The 17,150-nt window shown below is 42.0% G+C and overlaps 1 protein-coding gene across 1 annotated transcript in view; it reads right to left on the bottom strand.

Annotated features, from left to right (window-relative positions):
• Positions 1 to 17,150, bottom strand: part of LOC137256533 (RISC-loading complex subunit tarbp2-like) — a 582,560-nt gene that overhangs the window by 329,929 nt on the left and 235,481 nt on the right. The gene's annotated exons all lie outside the window — the stretch shown is intronic.

Raw genomic sequence — 17,150 nt, 5'->3', positions numbered from 1 at the left:
CCAAGTCATAACACGTGTATCATAAGGTTCAGTCGTGTCACTAAACGGCAAAACAAGAACCAGGTCATAACACGGGCATCATATCGTTCAGTCGTGTCACTAAACGGCAAAACAAGAACCAGGTCATAACACGGGCATCATATCGTTCAGTCGTGTCACTAAACGGCAAAACAAGAACCAGGTCACAACACGGGCATCATATCGTTCAGTCGTGTCACTAAACGGCAAAACAAGAACCAGGTCATAACACGGGCATCATATCGTTCAGTCGTGTCACTAAACGGCAAAACAAGAACCAAGTCATATCACGGGCATCATATCGTTCAGTCGTGTCACTAAACTGCAAAACAAGAACCAGGTCACAACACGGGCATCATATCGTTCAGTCGTGTCACTAAACGGCAAAAACAAGAACCAGGTCATAACACGGGTATCATATCGTTCAGTCGTGTCACTAAACGGCAAAACAAGAACCAAGTCATAACACGGGCATCATATCGTTCAGTCGTGTCACTAAACGGCAAAACAAGAACCAGGTCATAACACGGGCATATCATCGTTCAGTCGTGTCACTAAACGGCAAAACAAGAACCAAGTCACAACACGGGTATCATATCGTTCAGTCGTGTCACTAAACGGCAAAACACGAACTAGGTCATAACACGGGCATCATATCGTTCAGTCGTGTCACTAAACGGCAACACAAGAACCAGGTCACAACACGGTCATCATATCGTTCAGTCGTGTCACTAAACTGCAAAACAAGAACCGGGTCACAACACGGGCATATTATCGTTCAGTCGTGTCACTAAACGGCAAAAACAAGAACCAGGCCATAACACGGGTATCATATCGTTCAGTCGTGTCACTAAACGGCAAAACAAGAACCAGGTCATAACACGGGCATCATATCGTTCAGTCGTGTCACTAAACGGCAAAACAAGAACCAGGTCACAACACGGGCATCATATCGTTCAGTCGTGTCACTAAACGGCAAAACAAGAACCAAGTCATAACACGGGCATCATATCGTTCAGTCGTGTTACTAAACGACAAAACAAGAACCAGGTCATAACACGGGCATCATGTCGTTCAGTCGTGTCACTAAACGGCAAAACAAGAACCAGGTCATAACATGGGCATCATGTCGTTCAGTCGTGTCACTAAACGGCAAAACAAGAACCAGGTCATAACACGGGCATCATGTCGTTCAGTCGTGTCACTAAACGGCAAAACAAGAACCAGGTCACAACACGGGCATCATATCGTTCAGTCGTGTCACTAAACGGCAAAACAAGAACCAAGTCATAACACGGGCATCATATCGTTCAGTCGTGTTACTAAACGACAAAACAAGAACCAGGTCATAACACGGGCATCATGTCGTTCAGTCGTGTCACTAAACGGCAAAACAAGAACCAGGTCATAACATGGGCATCATGTCGTTCAGTCGTGTCACTAAACGGCAAAACAAGAACCAGGTCATAACACGGGCATCATATCGTTCAGTCGTGTCACTAAACGGCAAAACAAGAACCAGGTCATAAAACCGGTATCATATCGTTCAGTCGTGTCACTAAACGACAAAACAAGAACCAGGTCATAACACGGGCATCATATCGTTCAGTCGTGTCACTAAACGGCAAAACAAGAACCAGGTCACAACACGGGCATCATGTCGTTCAGTCGTGTCACTAAACGGAAAAACAAGAACCAAGTCATAACACGGGCATCATATCGTTCAGTCGTGTCACTAAACGGCAAAACAAGAACCAAGTCATAACACGTGTATCATAAGGTTCAGTCGTGTCACTAAACGGCAAAACAAGAACCAGGTCATAACACGGGCATCATATCGTTCAGTCGTGTCACTAAACGGCAAAACAAGAACCAGGTCATAACACGGGCATCATATCGTTCAGTCGTGTCACTAAACGGCAAAACAAGAACCAGGTCACAACACGGGCATCATATCGTTCAGTCGTGTCACTAAACGGCAAAACAAGAACCAGGTCATAACACGGGCATCATATCGTTCAGTCGTGTCACTAAACGGCAAAACAAGAACCAAGTCATATCACGGGCATCATATCGTTCAGTCGTGTCACTAAACTGCAAAACAAGAACCAGGTCACAACACGGGCATATTACCGTTCAGTCGTGTCACTAAACGGCAAAAACAAGAACCAGGTCATAACACGGGTATCATATCGTTCAGTCGTGTCACTAAACGGCAAAACAAGAACCAAGTCATAACACGGGCATCATATCGTTCAGTCGTGTCACTAAACGGCAAAACAAGAACCAGGTCATAACACGGGCATATCATCGTTCAGTCGTGTCACTAAACGGCAAAACAAGAACCAAGTCATAACACGGGTATCATATCGTTCAGTCGTGTCACTAAACGGCAAAACACGAACTAGGTCATAACACGGGCATCATATCGTTCAGTCGTGTCACTAAACGGCAACACAAGAACCAGGTCACAACACGGTCATCATATCGTTCAGTCGTGTCACTAAACTGCAAAACAAGAACCGGGTCACAACACGGGCATATTATCGTTCAGTCGTGTCACTAAACGGCAAAAACAAGAACCAGGCCATAACACGGGTATCATATCGTTCAGTCGTGTCACTAAACGGCAAAACAAGAACCAGGTCATAACACAGGCATCATATCGTTCAGTCGTGTCACTAAACGGCAAAACAAGAACCAGGTCACAACACGGGCATCATATCGTTCAGTCGTGTCACTAAACGGCAAAACAAGAACCAAGTCATAACACGGGCATCATATCGTTCAGTCGTGTTACTAAACGACAAAACAAGAACCAGGTCATAACACGGGCATCATGTCGTTCAGTCGTGTCACTAAACGGCAAAACAAGAACCAGGTCATAACATGGGCATCATGTCGTTCAGTCGTGTCACTACACGGCAAAACAAGAACCAGGTCATAACACGGGCATATTATCGTTCAGTCGTGTCACTAAACGGCAAAACAAGAACCAGGTCATAAAACCGGTATCATATCGTTCAGTCGTGTCACTAAACGGCAAAACAAGAACCAGGTCATAACACGGGCATCATATCGTTCAGTCGTGTCACTAAACGGCAAAACAAGAACCAGGTCATAAAACCGGCATCATATCGTTCAGTCGTGTCACTAAACGGCAAAACAAGAACCAGGTCACAACACGGGCATCATATCGTTCAGTCGTGTCACTAAACGGCAAAACAAGAACCAGGTCACAACACGGGCATATTATCGTTCAGTCGTGTCACTAAACGGCAAAAACAAGAACCAGGCCATAACACGGGTATCATATCGTTCAGTCGTGTCACTAAACGGCAAAACAAGAACCAGGTCATAACACGGGCATCATATCGTTCAGTCGTGTCACTAAACGGCAAAACAAGAACCAGGTCACAACACGGGCATCATATCGTTCAGTCGTGTCACTAAACGGCAAAACAAGAACCAAGTCATAACACGGGCATCATATCGTTCAGTCGTGTTACTAAACGACAAAACAAGAACCAGGTCATAACACGGGCATCATGTCGTTCAGTCGTGTCACTAAACGGCAAAACAAGAACCAGGTCATAACATGGGCATCATGTCGTTCAGTCGTGTCACTAAACGGCAAAACAAGAACCAGGTCATAACACGGGCATCATATCGTTCAGTCGTGTCACTAAACGGCAAAACAAGAACCAGGTCATAAAACCGGTATCATATCGTTCAGTCGTGTCACTAAACGACAAAACAAGAACCAGGTCATAACACGGGCATCATATCGTTCAGTCGTGTCACTAAACGGCAAAACAAGAACCAGGTCACAACACGGGCATCATGTCGTTCAGTCGTGTCACTAAACGGCAAAACAAGAACCAAGTCATAACACGGGCATCATATCGTTCAGTCGTGTCACTAAACGGCAAAACAAGAACCAAGTCATAACACGTGTATCATAAGGTTCAGTCGTGTCACTAAACGGCAAAACAAGAACCAGGTCATAACACGGGCATCATATCGTTCAGTCGTGTCACTAAACGGCAAAACAAGAACCAGGTCATAACACGGGCATCATATCGTTCAGTCGTGTCACTAAACGGCAAAACAAGAACCAGGTCACAACACGGGCATCATATCGTTCAGTCGTGTCACTAAACGGCAAAACAAGAACCAGGTCATAACACGGGCATCATATCGTTCAGTCGTGTCACTAAACGGCAAAACAAGAACCAAGTCATATCACGGGCATCATATCGTTCAGTCGTGTCACTAAACTGCAAAACAAGAACCAGGTCACAACACGGGCATATTATCGTTCAGTCGTGTCACTAAACGGCAAAAACAAGAACCAGGTCATAACACGGGTATCATGTCGTTCAGTCGTGTCACTAAACGGCAAAACAAGAACCAAGTCATAACACGGGCATCATATCGTTCAGTCGTGTCACTAAACGGCAAAACAAGAACCAGGTCATAACACGGGCATATCATCGTTCAGTCGTGTCACTAAACGGCAAAACAAGAACCAAGTCATAACACGGGTATCATATCGTTCAGTCGTGTCACTAAACGGCAAAACACGAACTAGGTCATAACACGGGCATCATATCGTTCAGTCGTGTCACTAAACGGCAACACAAGAACCAGGTCACAACACGGTCATCATATCGTTCAGTCGTGTCACTAAACTGCAAAACAAGAACCGGGTCACAACACGGGCATATTATCGTTCAGTCGTGTCACTAAACGGCAAAAACAAGAACCAGGCCATAACACGGGTATCATATCGTTCAGTCGTGTCACTAAACGGCAAAACAAGAACCAGGTCATAACACGGGCATCATATCGTTCAGTCGTGTCACTAAACGGCAAAACAAGAACCAGGTCACAACACGGGCATCATATCGTTCAGTCGTGTCACTAAACGGCAAAACAAGAACCAAGTCATAACACGGGCATCATATCGTTCAGTCGTGTTACTAAACGACAAAACAAGAACCAGGTCATAACACGGGCATCATGTCGTTCAGTCGTGTCACTAAACGGCAAAACAAGAACCAGGTCATAACATGGGCATCATGTCGTTCAGTCGTGTCACTAAACGGCAAAACAAGAACCAGGTCATAACACGGGCATATTATCGTTCAGTCGTGTCACTAAACGGCAAAACAAGAACCAGGTCATAAAACCGGTATCATATCGTTCAGTCGTGTCACTAAACGGCAAAACAAGAACCAGGTCATAACACGGGCATCATATCGTTCAGTCGTGTCACTAAACGGCAAAACAAGAACCAGGTCATAAAACCGGCATCATATCGTTCAGTCGTGTCACTAAACGGCAAAACAAGAACCAGGTCACAACACGGGCATCATATCGTTCAGTCGTGTCACTAAACGGCAAAACAAGAACCAGGTCACAACACGGGCATATTATCGTTCAGTCGTGTCACTAAACGGCAAAAACAAGAACCAGGCCATAACACGGGTATCATATCGTTCAGTCGTGTCACTAAACGGCAAAACAAGAACCAGGTCATAACACGGGCATCATATCGTTCAGTCGTGTCACTAAACGGCAAAACAAGAACCAGGTCACAACACGGGCATCATATCGTTCAGTCGTGTCACTAAACGGCAAAACAAGAACCAAGTCATAACACGGGCATCATGTCGTTCAGTCGTGTTACTAAACGACAAAACAAGAACCAGGTCATAACACGGGCATCATGTCGTTCAGTCGTGTCACTAAACGGCAAAACAAGAACCAGGTCATAACATGGGCATCATGTCGTTCAGTCGTGTCACTAAACGGCAAAACAAGAACCAGGTCATAACACGGGCATCATATCGTTCAGTCGTGTCACTAAACGGCAAAACAAGAACCAGGTCATAAAACCGGTATCATATCGTTCAGTCGTGTCACTAAACGACAAAACAAGAACCAGGTCATAACACGGGCATCATATCGTTCAGTCGTGTCACTAAACGGCAAAACAAGAACCAGGTCACAACACGGGCATCATGTCGTTCAGTCGTGTCACTAAACGGCAAAACAAGAACCAAGTCATAACACGGGCATCATATCGTTCAGTCGTGTCACTAAACGGCAAAACAAGAACCAAGTCATAACACGTGTATCATAAGGTTCAGTCGTGTCACTAAACGGCAAAACAAGAACCAGGTCATAACACGGGCATCATATCGTTCAGTCGTGTCACTAAACGGCAAAACAAGAACCAGGTCATAACACGGGCATCATATCGTTCAGTCGTGTCACTAAACGGCAAAACAAGAACCAGGTCACAACACGGGCATCATATCGTTCAGTCGTGTCACTAAACGGCAAAACAAGAACCAGGTCATAACACGGGCATCATATCGTTCAGTCGTGTCACTAAACGGCAAAACAAGAACCAAGTCATATCACGGGCATCATATCGTTCAGTCGTGTCACTAAACTGCAAAACAAGAACCAGGTCACAACACGGGCATATTATCGTTCAGTCGTGTCACTAAACGGCAAAAACAAGAACCAGGTCATAACACGGGTATCATATCGTTCAGTCGTGTCACTAAACGGCAAAACAAGAACCAAGTCATAACACGGGCATCATATCGTTCAGTCGTGTCACTAAACGGCAAAACAAGAACCAGGTCATAACACGGGCATATCATCGTTCAGTCGTGTCACTAAACGGCAAAACAAGAACCAAGTCATAACACGGGTATCATATCGTTCAGTCGTGTCACTAAACGGCAAAACACGAACTAGGTCATAACACGGGCATCATATCGTTCAGTCGTGTCACTAAACGGCAACACAAGAACCAGGTCACAACACGGTCATCATATCGTTCAGTCGTGTCACTAAACTGCAAAACAAGAACCGGGTCACAACACGGGCATATTATCGTTCAGTCGTGTCACTAAACGGCAAAAACAAGAACCAGGCCATAACACGGGTATCATATCGTTCAGTCGTGTCACTAAACGGCAAAACAAGAACCAGGTCATAACACGGGCATCATATCGTTCAGTCGTGTCACTAAACGGCAAAACAAGAACCAGGTCATAACACGGGCATCATATCGTTCAGTCGTGTTACTAAACGACAAAACAAGAACCAGGTCATAACACGGGCATCATGTCGTTCAGTCGTGTCACTAAACGGCAAAACAAGAACCAGGTCATAACATGGGCATCATGTCGTTCAGTCGTGTCACTAAACGGCAAAACAAGAACCAGGTCATAACACGGGCATATTATCGTTCAGTCGTGTCACTAAACGGCAAAACAAGAACCAGGTCATAAAACCGGTATCATATCGTTCAGTCGTGTCACTAAACGGCAAAACAAGAACCAGGTCATAACACGGGCATCATATCGTTCAGTCGTGTCACTAAACGGCAAAACAAGAACCAGGTCATAAAACCGGCATCATATCGTTCAGTCGTGTCACTAAACGGCAAAACAAGAACCAGGTCACAACACGGGCATCATATCGTTCAGTCGTGTCACTAAACGGCAAAACAAGAACCAGGTCACAACACGGGCATCATATCGTTCAGTCGTGTCACTAAACGGCAAAAACAAGAACCAGGCCATAACACGGGTATCATATCGTTCAGTCGTGTCACTAAACGGCAAAACAAGAACCAGGTCATAACACGGGCATCATATCGTTCAGTCGTGTCACTAAACGGCAAAACAAGAACCAGGTCACAACACGGGCATCATATCGTTCAGTCGTGTCACTAAACGGCAAAACAAGAACCAAGTCATAACACGGGCATCATATCGTTCAGTCGTGTTACTAAACGACAAAACAAGAACCAGGTCATAACACGGGCATCATGTCGTTCAGTCGTGTCACTAAACGGCAAAACAAGAACCAGGTCATAACATGGGCATCATGTCGTTCAGTCGTGTCACTAAACGGCAAAACAAGAACCAGGTCATAACACGGGCATCATATCGTTCAGTCGTGTCACTAAACGGCAAAACAAGAACCAGGTCATAAAACCGGTATCATATCGTTCAGTCGTGTCACTAAACGACAAAACAAGAACCAGGTCATAACACGGGCATCATATCGTTCAGTCGTGTCACTAAACGGCAAAACAAGAACCAGGTCACAACACGGGCATCATGTCGTTCAGTCGTGTCACTAAACGGCAAAACAAGAACCAAGTCATAACACGGGCATCATATCGTTCAGTCGTGTTACTAAACGACAAAACAAGAACCAGGTCATAACACGGGCATCATGTCGTTCAGTCGTGTCACTAAACGGCAAAACAAGAACCAGGTCATAACATGGGCATCATGTCGTTCAGTCGTGTCACTAAACGGCAAAACAAGAACCAGGTCATAACACGGGCATCATATCGTTCAGTCGTGTCACTAAACGGCAAAACAAGAACCAGGTCATAACACGGGCATCATATCGTTCAGTCGTGTCACTAAACGGCAAAACAAGAACCAGGTCATAAAACCGGTATCATATCGTTCAGTCGTGTCACTAAACGACAAAACAAGAACCAGGTCATAACACGGGCATCATGTCGTTCAGTCGTGTCACTAAACGGCAAAACAAGAACCAGGTCATAAAACCGGTATCATATCGTTCAGTCGTGTCACTAAACGACAAAACAAGAACCAGGTCATAACACGGGCATCATATCGTTCAGTCGTGTCACTAAACGGCAAAACAAGAACCAGGTCATAAAACCGGTATCATATCGTTCAGTCGTGTCACTAAACGGCAAAACAAGAACCAGGTCATAAAACCGGTATCATATCGTTCAGTCGTGTCACTAACCGGCAAAGCAAAACCATGGTTATAGCACGTGTATCATAAGGTTCAAAAGTGTTCCCAAACGGCAAAACAAGAACCAGGTCATAACACGTGCACATCAACATGTGCTGCATTGCTCATGATATAAGGCTATATTCTCCTCGAATTTAATGAGATAATAATATAAGAAGAAAATTAACGTTACCTATGCATCATACAAAGTATGATAACGCCACCCACTGCACAGAACAACAAGCAGGACTAACATAACAAGTTTTCATCAATGTCTATTAAATAGTCGATATACAAGACAAGATGTCCGCCACCCACTGCACAGAACAACAACCAGGACTAATTTGCAAGTGATCGCCAATCTATGTTATGTATTCATCATACAAGACACGATATATGCAACCCATCGCACAAAACAACGACTAGACTAACATTACAATAATCATCAATATTTGCTACGCATTCACAACAAGCCCAAGGCTTATGTAAGTGCCTCTCCATTAACTATAATATCATACGATCAAAAATTTATACAGTTCAGAGGCAATGAATTTATTTCAGAAAAAGGCCAACAGAACACTTATTTCCACAAGGCCATGAGATCATTTATATTCGGGAAAATAGGGGGGAAATAGGTCTACACAAGTTGCATTAAAAAGATTCATAGTAATTGTAGTCTAGCTAGAAAAATTTGAATCTATTTGAAAGCAGTATGTATGTATGAACAGAGTCGAGAATGAGTTGATTAATTCTGTTCCTTAAAGTTCGATTATCTTGAAGAACTGTATTTAAGTCAAAGCCATTAGTGTAGAAAAATTGATCTGATCTTATTAAGTCATACTAAGGGCAGAAAAAGAAGTAGTGGAGAGAGTCTTCCCATGGACACCCATATGCACAATTTGGATTATCTGAAATATGTCTATCAAAACGATGAGTGTTCAAGTCACTACACCCCAATCTGGGACGAGCATGAATTATTTGATAAAATCTAGAACCAAAGGTTTTGTCAAAGAAAACATGTCTTTCTTTGGTCTGCAGTCGTTTATTGAATGAATTTACTGATTCCGAGTTAGTTATTTCAGGTGGTAAATTGTTCCATAACAGTATGGTGTTTGGTAAAAAGGACCGAGCATGCGACTCTTTATGGCTACGAATTGTGCGAATACTATCAGTATTTCTCAGATTGTAAGAACTTAAACCTGAAACATGTTCTGGAATTAAATCAGATAAGTAGTTTTGAGTAAGATTATTATTAATTTTGTAAAGTAAAGTAAGTTTCTTGATTTCTCTACGCTTGACTAACGGTACGAAGTTAGTATCATTGTAGATTTTTTCATGACTAGTTCCTCTCACTGCTCCACAAATCGTTCTTAGAGCGTCTAATTGTAAATTAATTTTCTAAAATAATAGATTGTCATGTCGTACGGTTGTCCCATATGTGGCAACAATAATCAAAGTGTGGAAGTTTAAATAAGTACGCGTACATTCTAATGTATGTCTAGTTAATCTATATTTAAAGTTTCTTAAACAGTTAACCATAGGACTTACAACTTTTACTACCTCTTCAATTTGTTCTTTTCCAATAACAATCTTTTTGAAGATAAATACCTAAATGTTTATCGGAATATACTTCATTTACTTGAGTTCCTTTCATTTCGATGGGTGAACATACAGAGGGATTTACTTTGTGAGAGAATAAAATCGGTTCAGTTTTTGTTGGATTAAAATTTACTTGCCACATATCGGCCCAGTCAGAAATACGATTTAAGTCATTATTCAAAATCCTTGTTGCTTTGTCTGGATCCTCTACAATTACATATACTGATGTGTCATCAGCAAATAGTCGAATATTGCTGTTGGTGCCATCTACAATATCATTTATGTACACAAAGAACAATAGCGGCCCTAAGACTCACAAATGACACTTGCGTTGGATGTATTCACTACTTGTAAAGACTAAACAAATATGACTAAACATAACACGAAATTTACACAAGCTGAAAACCTTAAATTTCTGTGCATAGGTTACTGAAATATACTTACCATACACTCAGAAAATAACCGCATAGGTGTATTTCCACGTATGAATTTGCTAATTTTGAAAAAAAAACCGCATGTAATTCTTGATCCCAGTATAAAAGATGAAATGTTAGTTAATACGGCACGCACTCTTCCGCCGACGCGACGTAGTAGCAGTAGTATATATTTTGGACCAGTTCCCTCTAAGGCTCATTTTTTTTAAAATAAGTCTTCCTTTTGGTTTTGTCCCCAGGACGTTGCTGGTTTTCCTGACTTGGAACGCTAAAACTGTATGTCCGGAAGTCCCGCGCTTGTCATGGATGGGGTCTGCCATAAACTCACCAAAGTCGGCTATGGAGTGGGTGGGGTAAGGGGCGGGGTGATCTCGGATTTCAAGGCTAAATCGACTAAACTAAACTAGACCTAAACTATTGTACAGGGTCGTGAATTTCCCTCGACGAACCACTCAACGTAGGGCTGAGTAATTATCGAGCCCCTTGACTTTCACCCCGACACGTCTGAACAACCGTTTCTCAACCAATTTTCACATGATGAAAATGAAGAAGGGTTCGAGTCTTCAATATGGGGGTAATGCCGTGCCGTGAGGGACTATGTAGAATTCCCCTCTGACGAGCCTCTCGGCGGCCCGTCTTTCAAGTAGTGCCAGTTCGGTTCGTCATCTGTGATGTCGACGTAGGTCAAGCACCTCACGCTAACCCGGTCTGGTAATGGTCTTTTGCGATCCCTGTGCTGCTGCTGCTGTCGTTGCTGTGGCGGTGGCGGATTTCATTCGGGCGGCTTTGACGGGTTTCCGCCACTTGCAGCAGGAGCTAAAGCCAGCTAAAGCTGTGCATACTGATGCGAGTACAGGCGAGTACAGGCATTCGACTGAGGTAAATCTCTCGTTGATTGCTTGGCGTTTGTGGACTCCAACCTTGCCTTCCGACATGGCTACCATGAGCTCACATCTGGCATAGATTTGCAAGACAGCAGGTCAGGTCAAGCGACTGCGCTCGAAGGCTTTGACGACTTCGTTCGAATCTTTGGCTGTCAAAAGTTTGACTTCCTTTAAGTGACTGGTGACGTCAACGATGGTCAAGCCGTACTTGTAGGTTTTAGTCTTTTGTCTGGAAAGTCGAGTAATCACAAAAGCTCGTCTTTCTTCAGTCGGGAGTAACCGACCACACTGCGTTCTTTGGCTATTGATTTCAAATGTTGAACGATAAAAATCATCAGATGTGTGAAATGTTTTCAACAAAAATAAATCATTATATTCATATGTGAAACCATATCTCTAATTGTTTATTGTTCAGTTAAATACTTATTGGAAGAAGTCAGTGACGTTCGGTGAGAAAATCTCTTTTGGTTAAATAGATAAGGTGACCTCGGACCACGTTCTCTCCATGGGCTTTACAACAATGACACGAGGGGATATCAAAAAGGTTTGAGCCTTGCATATTTATACTTGACAAATAGTAATGGGCAGGGCACCTAACGTATATTAGTGTCCTAGCTACATATTCCCGGTAGGATCACATAGCTGGATGCATTTCTTCAATGGCAGTGCCTTGTAGAAGAGATATACCCCCTAGTGAATGTGAAAAATAGACAAGGTTGAATACAGAGCAGTGATAAAGTTTCTTGTCCTGAAGGGCAACACGGCCAAGCAGGTTGAAGAGCGACCTGCTGTTTACATGGAGAGTCTTCCCCTTCTGCTGCAACCATGAAACGTTTGGTGAAAGAGTTTCAGCGTGGAAGAGAGAGCTTAGATGATGACCCCCGTCCAGGACGACCCTCAACCAGTACCACCCAAGCAAAACATTGACACTGTGCATCAGCTAGTGATAGGAAATCATCGTATCACCCTGCACGAGTTAGAAGAAGCAACCGGGCTCTCATATGGATCCATTCACAGCATACTCCATGGCGATCTCCACATGTCCAAGGTGTGTGCAAGATGGGTCCCAAGAATGCTTTCTGATGACATGAAGCTTTCTCGGGTCAACATCAGTGGCGCGATGCTGACTCGTTACCATGCCAACTCAGAACTTTAGAATTGTAACCTGTGATGAAACCTGACTTCATCATTATGACCCTGAGAGCAAGCAGGAGTCAATGGAATGGAAACATGTCACCTCTCTAAGGACAAAGAACTTCAAATCGACCAGGTCCCCGAAAAAGTTTATGGCAACTATTTGGGGGACAGTAAAGGTGTTGTCCACATCGACTACTTGCCTCATGGTACGACAATGAATGGAGAGTACTATGCTAACCTTCTGAAGCAGGTACGCCAGTCCATTAAAGAGAAGCGGCGAGGAAAGATCCGGTGAGGGATTCTTCTTCACCAGGATAATGCGCCAGTCCACACCAGTCGAGCTGCAATGGAAACTGCGCGCGAGTGCGGGTACGAAATTTTACCTCACCTTTCCTGTTCACCAGACCTAGTCCCTAGCGACTTCCACCTCTTTCCTCGACTGAAAAAAACAAATCGGGGCCAGAAATTTCAGGATGATGATGAGCTTATCGCTGCTGTGGAGGGTTTTTATGGGACCAAGATGTGGAGTTCTTCAGATCAGGAATCAGCAATTCGCAAATCAGATGGGAGAAGTGTGTTAAGTTGGAAGGGGACTATGTTGAAAAATAAAGCAGTATGAATTCCAAAATCTTGCTTTTTCAGGGCGAGGCTCAAAACTTTTTGATATCCCCTCAATTCATGCCTATGCCACGCACTTCGCAAGAAACGTCCTAACAAAATACTATTTTGGGTTATTTGAGCTTCAAGTTTTGAAGCTTTTAATGAAGAAATCCCGTAGTAACTTTGGTCAAGCGAAAGAATTATATTTCATACATTTGCAAAGTTGCATCGGACGAAATACTTTTTTGGCATTCGCTAAGGCCATGATATTTCAGGCTAGATGCAAATATTCACTGGAATCATTGTCCATTGTTGAGTTGTATCACAATTTCTAGAACATCTACTGACTTTCCAGACATAATGACTTATAAAATTCCATTTTGATTTTGTGTCTTTCTTTTCTATCCAAGTAAAACCTCTAATTTTACCTCATCGATATATTCTCTGATATATCAACAGTCCTAACATTTTTGTGTATGTTTTCTTATTTGTTAGTCCTAACATTTTTGTGTATGTTTTCATATTTGTTAGTCCTAACATTTTTGTGTATGTTTTCATATTTGTTAATATTTGTTAGTCCTAACATTTTTGTGTATGTTTTCATATTTGTTAGTATTTGTTAGTCCTAACATTTTTGTGTATGTTTTCATATTTGTTATTATTTGTTGGCATTTTAATAAAATCCTAGAGATTACACGTTACATATAATAATCAGAAATGAAGGATTTTGCAACAGAGCTACTTTTCGAGTTTGCAGGAATTATTATTTTGACATTTTTATCAAGATAGCGTATGTGGCATATTTAATAAAATAGCAATTTTCATGGTCTACTTACATTTAACAGTGTGTTGGTGTGTGCGAGTGGTGTGTGTGTTCTGTTTATGTAAATAAATATCTAATGTGCGTACATAATGCAGACTGATATATCTGCTCAAGGGCGCTATAAGGTAAATGTGTACACTACAAAGTTATCGTAGATAGACAAATCACTGTCGTGCAGCAAAGCAAGTTAAGAATGTTGCTGGAGACCATTCCTGACCGGGATAAAAAATTCATGCACTTCAACTTTCAGAAACATCAAATAAATATCAAAATATCCTGACACTGATAATGCTTGCAACTGCATGGGAGCGGACGTCTATCAGAAAGACAGCAATCCGTCTGCTTTCATCCCAGTGCTGAGATGGTGTTGATTTAGACAGCTCTACTGCCAATGAGTTTTATGCTGTTATCCTCAAAGTAGTACGACATACTGCAGAAGATGAACGGGAAGTGGTTGTCATCTGACAATTGACTAAGAGGACATATGCATGTTTTCTTGTCTTCCTTGATGAAGATAAATAACCTTGTTTGGAGGTTTGTTCAACCATATGATAATGAACCCAGCCAGACCATGGGGCTGAAACCAATGCCTCCATGGCAAGGATATGTATTCTAATGATTACATCTGGACCAGTCTTCCCCTCGCATATACATCATTCTGTGAAACGTTAGCGCTTGGACATACGCTCTTAAAACTTTGGGTCTCACGATGCAGTCAGGTGTTGTACAAGCATTCGAGTTGTGGCTCTGCTGGTGACAATACGTTCAACAAAGTATCTCCTCAGTTTTGCCCACGCATTTGAAGGTTGGGATCTTCTGTTTCTCCACTAGCTGTGAACGTGCTGTCTCACGGTAATTTTCGCCTTAAAATAAAACAGATGAATTCAGGATAATGATGAGTGGCTGGCGTTCCAAGGTATATTCAGATGCAGAGTGTTCAATAAACATTTCAATTCAAATCAGTATATGAAGATATGAGAATAATCATACAATATTACAATTGGCTTGAACATATAATATTCATCTTCATAACTATCAAGCTTAGCAGAACATCCAGTGCAAACAGTCATCTATTGTCTACAGCATGTGTATGTCTGGCGCCATGTATTTTACAACCTGGGAGAGTTACTTCGTTTGAAAGAAGGAAAAATCGCAACATAGGTATATTTGTGAATTTTTATCCATTTGAATATTACAGTTATTATGCGTGAAATATTTGCACTATAACAATATAATAGACGCAAGAAATAGCAAGAAAGTTAGTAACTAACCTTTGCATTCAACCATCTGATGCAGTGATAGATTATTTGCACCTTTTTCTTAACGTCACTGATTTCTTTCTTGACTGCAAAACTACGAGCGTTTGGCAATGTTGCACAGCGTCTGGACAAACAGAACTGAAGCACATTGCCTGGTTACATCATGTTTTGCAGCATTTGAAGTTATCGTTAACAGAGACTCAAAAGACGCGAATTTAGAGACAAACAAGGTTCAGAGAAATTAACTTCCTTGACAAGTTCAAAGTGCATTTATTGTTATATACGATTCATGCATCTCAAAAACAGTGTTTGGGACGGGTCTAATGACAACAATATTTTCAGAACAGAATCCAGGAGATTCCACGAATAAACTAGTACGCAAGTCGCTTAAGCTGCTTTGGGAACGTGCCATGCCAAAGTATGCTTACCCGAAGAAGCAAACTCTCCAAGAGCAATTCCAAACGTCTCAAAAACACAGGCGTCAGGAACTTCGCATGAGCAGAATGCTCAAGTGGCAACAGACCCAAAACAACAGTTGGATGTCTGCGTCACCCTATTTCCTCTTCCTGATGCAGACTCTTCCGACATAGACACAACTGACCCCACAATTTCTGACCCTCACTCGTCTTCTTCCTCAGTTGCAGTTCTTACTGAAAATCCTACATATATTTTATTTTATTCTGTTCATGATGAGTGTGAGTGTGTGACTTAATGTATAAGTCACCTCGGCAATATTTCAGCCGTATCGTGACTAAACCTTAGTTCTATGTTCATAATGCATGCATTCAATATGTAAAACCCTGTGAACGAAGGATAGTAAAATTACTAGATTATCACAAAATGAGTTAAAACTAGCTAGCACATATTTAAGAAAGTAGAAAACTATTTTTGGACAATACAGTGTATTCGGACACCAATAATAAAGTCAGTTTCGTTTGATATAAACTACAAGCAGATAGTATGGGAACACCCACAAATTGCATTGTCATACATGAATTTAAACGTGGTGAGGTCATTTATACTCTAAAGTAGATGAAACATTTCCTGTGCTCAATAGGCACTTTAAACGATATGCTAGAAGAAGGAGTGAAGCAATTTATTCAATATCTGTTTAGCTAGAGTGAAATGAAATACTGTCAAAAACAGCGGAAAGACAAGGGTACTGAAAACACCAGCTCCATGGTTGAATCATTTGTCCAAACACAACAGCCTATTAGCATCACGCAGATGTTGCCATAACATTACTATTATTAAACGTTTTACGATCAATGCCTATAACATTACCCCATGCAAGAAAGAAGAATAGGTATGGATGTCAATTGAGATGATATATGCCCCCAAAATAAAGTATATTCTCCTTTATTAATATTCCATTTTTGAAAGTACACGTATTGGTAAAAATACCTATAGCATATGTTTGAAATTAATAGATCTATATATTGTTAATAATACGATGTGGCAATACCGGGCATTCAGTTTATTTCCAACATATAACGGGAGAATATCACTTTTGTATTGTGTGTTTGTGAAAGTCTTAGACGCTCTGTCATTCCTGCATATTATTATAAATTTCCTTCCC

This window comes from Haliotis asinina, chromosome 11, assembly GCF_037392515.1.
Source record: "Haliotis asinina isolate JCU_RB_2024 chromosome 11, JCU_Hal_asi_v2, whole genome shotgun sequence".
In the NCBI taxonomy this organism is placed as follows: domain Eukaryota; kingdom Metazoa; phylum Mollusca; class Gastropoda; order Lepetellida; family Haliotidae; genus Haliotis; species Haliotis asinina.
The sequence above is the reverse complement of the archived record's forward strand: the minus strand, read 5'-3'. Positions and strand labels throughout refer to the sequence as shown.